We start from the raw sequence: 5,400 nt of genomic DNA, 5'->3' as shown, positions 1-5,400 counted from the left end.
ATACCGATGAAATGTTTCCAAAGAAAGCCGGACTTGTAAGTTAGCCTATCATACCTTAAAGTGTAAATGACTTCGAAATTAAGACAGGCTTGCAAATAGGCCGGTACTGAAAATGAGCATGGGATTTCCTACCTAAAAAGAATATAAACCGCGGCTTATTTTCGAGATATCGTAATTTGATATCCATTTCTATATAGTTACAAATGAAGTGATAGCATATTTGAAATTTAAAATTAAGATTACCTTTCTGTGAATCCTATTTATCAGTGAGTATGGTATGATGTAAGCTTTTTAAATGACATAGAGGTGTTCCTCTTGTAATTATGTTCGTAGGTAACACAAACACAGTCAAACCTGTCATACTAACCACCTCTGTATTGAAACCCTCTGCGTAATACGACCACTTTCTAAGGGTCCTACGTGGTCACTATCAAGATAATATTTTCTGCGTAGACTACTTTGTTATAAAAAATGTTTTCGGTCCCTTGGAAGGTCGTTAAAGTAAGGTTTTTAAGTCTCTTGGAAGGTCGTTAAAGACAGGTTTTTTTGTCCATTGGATGGTCGTTACAGACAAGATTTTCGGTCCATTGGATGGTCGTTAGAGACAGGTTTTTCGGTCCATTGGATGGTCGTTACAGACAGGTTTTTCGGTATATTGGATGGTCGTTACAGACAGGTTTTTCGGTTCCTTGAATGGTCGTTACAGACAGGTTTTCGGTCCCTTAGATGGTCGTTATTAACAGGTTTGACTGTAAAACTGACAAGTCTACCTTTTTGTGGTAGATGATTTAATATGGAATTTTTTTATCTATCGTTTGGACATGGACTATATTACATGATTTCGGAAGGATTTTTTCTACAATTTGTGACGAGCACGATGTGGCAACTGTCAACTTAATTAGAAGTTTCGATCAATAGAGCGATGTTAAACCTGTCACCTTCATCTGACAAAAATAAATAAACAAAAGACCATTGAAGAAATTTTGAAATAATGGAGAATTATGCATTTTATATATTTTTTTTATATACCATCAATTCATAAGATTACATATGTAAGAGTAAGCTGAATTTGATCTGCATTGTATTTTTCGTTATTTCGAACAGTTAAATTATTTCATGGTTCAGATTTTTCGTGGTTAATTGATCACACAAGGTTAAACTATTACTTACAGCTATTTATTATATACCCATCATGTTAATGCACAATGAGTGTGTCATGTTCACAGCGAGGTGAATCGCTTTTAGTGTCAATAGAACCAATCGGAAAGCTGTTAAAGCATTGTCTATATATCAAAGATTAGCATCATTGTTCAGATTACATCTTACAATCACTTAAACATTGATGTCACTAATTTTTTAATTTCATCGGGGTATGAAAGAAATTTTGTTTGCAAACTGTGTGAATCGGCGTTTTGAATTATCGCAAAAGTTTGTAAACTCAATTTATTGCATAACCGGATGAAGATAAAAATAGTGACATCAACGCTTATAATTATTTTTTCGGCTACATGTACTTGATAACATAAAAAAGTTTAATCGTACGATTCCATTTTTTTCAATATTAAAAAAACTGTTACAAATAAACATTCTGACGGCCTGTTACCGTATCATTACATCAATAATTGTATCTGTTATTATCATATATTATGATATCTTATATTATATGATATATTATATCTCTAGTTAACATTTCGATTATTTTTAGTAATTTTTTAATACGGCGATTCTACGATTCTCAAAATGAATCTCAAATTTCCTCTCTTTTTACATAAAAATTATCTAAATTCTCATATCTATATATCTTTTCCACGTCACATTTATAAAACAATACCATGTAGCGTTTGTTGATTTGTTTTATATTTCATTCTGATATCACATTTATATATGTAGCATTTATGTAAACTACTTTCAATGTGTATGTATTAGGGTTTGTGACGAAAAGATCATAATAACTTTGGAACTGTGATATTCCTGTAATGGAAATTATATTGTTATATTATATTAGAAAAAATGTTCATACTGTTTTGTTATATACATCATTATATCCAGAGTATTTTTTTTCAACTTGTAAATTACCTCTTTATCTATAAAATGAGTCAGATTAGATAAACTCTTCATAACAAATCAGTTACCATTGGAGAAAAACAGTATTTATAATTAATATAATAGTGTGTATTTACGAATAAAAAAAATATTTATACGAATTAATCGTCTAGTACTCGGTAGATATTTTATGAAAACATGGACACATTATTTCTACCCAGTTCTTTTATCAACGAGTTTACGAATATAAAAAGAAAAATTCAAAGAACACAAAATTCGGAGCACAAATTTTTTTTTTTGGTAATTTCTATGTTATATGGTATTTATAAACTTAACCTCCAAAGAAATAACATATTTCAGTAATCAACGGTTTACATTGTATTCCAATATTGTTTTGTATTAAGCAGCTCAATATCCAACTTTGGTTCAGGCTGACGTTGTTGGTCTATAACATATTCTTGAATATACGTATGGGTATGATATAGTTGTTGGTTTATGTATCATATCATATGTGTAAAAATCAGTTTTATATTTTTTTCTATGAAAAGTATCTGTGTACACACATTTTATATGCTTACGCGCATTGTGTGACGTCGAAATACATTTTGACAAGTTTCCTTTACCATAGAATCCAGACACGTTTTTAAGTGGCATTGGATAATTGAACAAAATCAACAAACTAAGAACCCAGTTGTACTACGTTTGTATCGTGTATTTGATATAAATAGGCTGTCTTGTATTGTCACTTATCAGCTAGGATCTATACAATTAATTTAAATGTGTAAATAATGTCATACATTGTGATTCCCCCATATTTTATATAATTAAATGTCAGTAAATGTCGATGATAAAAGCATAGCAGTAATTTCTATATCATTTTAGTTTTAAATCCGTGACGATGGCTTCTTTAAATAATGTGACCTGGTTTCTTTTAAAATGTATTAAATTAGCCATGGACATTTCATTTTACTCGCCAATGATCGTATACATTTGAAAACATCTTGAAAAAAATTATTACTTAAATTTCGGAATATGTACATATAGCTAGCTAGCTATCATACACACGCTATATTTTCAAATTTTTATTCTTTTTTTCAAAACTGAATTTGTTTCTTGAGTAACGCTGATATAATTGAGCATTTATCCTATTTCGATGTGTTTGCAAAGTTTTTACTAATTTACCACCTTAGGTCTGCAAATTCTTTCTCGCGTTTGTGTTATTTATAGTACTGCATGCAAAAATAAATATCTGGCGTAGTTTTCGACACAATACAAAACATTTAAATTTCTTTAGTTGTTATTGTCGCTTTCAAATCCATTAAAACGTTTGTATGCTATACGACCCTGACTTTTGGCATACGATTCAATCTTGATTAACTAAACATTTATCGACAATTTGTAGGCTACTGTATAAGGTATGTTATGCCAATTACGATAAACATATATACGGTGTATAAGATAATAAGATAAGTGATCGTACGACAAATCGCATCTACCAATAAGTGTATTTTAATAAAGCATACAAAAGTTCCTTTGAATAAGGGTATTATCTGTATAATAATGGATTTGTTAAATATTGAAGTCAGCTTGTGTTATCCACTGCTACTCAAAGTAGATACTTACCTGATATACCTGATATCCGTCTGATTTAAGTAATTATGCTTCTAGACCTCCTTGGCTTTCATCGGTGGTGTCATACCGGATTGCGCATTTTCGATAAGATCCACACACTTCTGATGAGCTTTAGGGGTCATTGGCTCCTATGTTGATTTTGGATTAATGTAATCCTACATCATTTAAGATTATTAGTTATTTACAATGTATGTACAATATCACTTTTCCTTATAGTTACCTATATATATGTTTTGTTAACATTTGTCCTTAATATGTAATTTTATTTGTTCCTTTTTGTGTCTTTGTTAAGGAGCAGATCGCCTCGAAAATTCAAAAATATTTTGTCCACACTGGTAGAACTATTTCTTTGCCCTGTATTTACTACCAGTGGTATCTGGAATATAGCCGTCGATATTACTTCCTTGACCCATATACGAAGAAGTATACATACATAAGACTGTGGGCGTCATTAAGCAGTGTTACAAACTAACTGATCATAACCTGAGGTATTTAGATAAACGATTTACTGAAGAGCAACTTATTTTCGTGGGCGGTTACATGTCGCGAGCGATAAGAATTCGGAAAAAAAACATCCGCCGCAAAATGTTCTGAGCATATTTAATAAGAACCACACGGTAATTGCTAGAAATGAAATCGACATGAAAGAGGATTTTAAAACGTGATACTAACGCAAAAATAAATAGGTATAGATGAAGATTTTTGCTTAACTTACTTATGTTTTGATATCGAATACCCCTGCGTGATTGCGTTTAGTAACCATACTTTAATATGTACTTTTGTTATAAAGATATTTGTATTGATAGTGGTAGAATACTAGATAGAATTATTTGTTTTCATCAAAACTGGAATGTTAACATGCAAAAAAGTGTATTGTGATACTGTTGAAACTAATTGAATATCATGCTTCCATATTATGTGAAGAGACGGTGTAGTCTTGCTCCAATAGTCTCTACCTTTAGATAGCAAGAACAAAGTTTCCCACTTTTGACTAAGATCCTCTGGATTTCCTTAACCACCATACGCCATACTGGGCGCGTGTTTAAATAACTAGACTAAATTTACCTTAAGTACAGACCTGGTGTCAATCCAACAACAGCATGTTGTTAGAAGTGGTAAGACTGAATAGAGAGAATAGAATTAGGAGTTGACAGCCTGACCGACATAAATCTTAAACAAACAAGATGCATGGTTTTGGCAAATATATCATATGTTTACATTATGAATGGAGTAAGTCTTATCTTAAATAGAATCTCAAACAACACTTGGAATAGAAAAATCTAGCTGGTCAACTCTATATTCTAACTGTTATACAAATGTTAATTTTGATGAATGTAAAATAATTTGTCATTCAAATGAGCATATGTTTAAAATATGGAGATAGTTAAAGATGCTCCACCGCCGACAGATCATAAATGATATTCATCATTTGAACAATAATTGGTGTTCAATCGTGTATATATACGTATAATTAACACAGAAAGTAATAGAAAATAATTTACTTCGCCTTTGGTGCATGCATAACCAGTATTTGATTCCATCATAGGATATAATGGCACGGATTTTTTTCGGGATGCAATTAATTATTTTTTATATTTTTAACTTGAAGTAAAATTAGAAGTTCAAATTTTTCAGTGGTGGTAATGGTGCAAAGTAAGTAACTTTTATAACTGAAGAAAAATACTAAATCGTCTACTCCTGTTTTTGATAGTGAAAAAATACCAT

Source organism: Argopecten irradians, chromosome 3, assembly GCF_041381155.1.
Source record: "Argopecten irradians isolate NY chromosome 3, Ai_NY, whole genome shotgun sequence".
Taxonomy (NCBI): domain Eukaryota; kingdom Metazoa; phylum Mollusca; class Bivalvia; order Pectinida; family Pectinidae; genus Argopecten; species Argopecten irradians.
The sequence above is the reverse complement of the archived record's forward strand: the minus strand, read 5'-3'. Positions refer to the sequence as shown.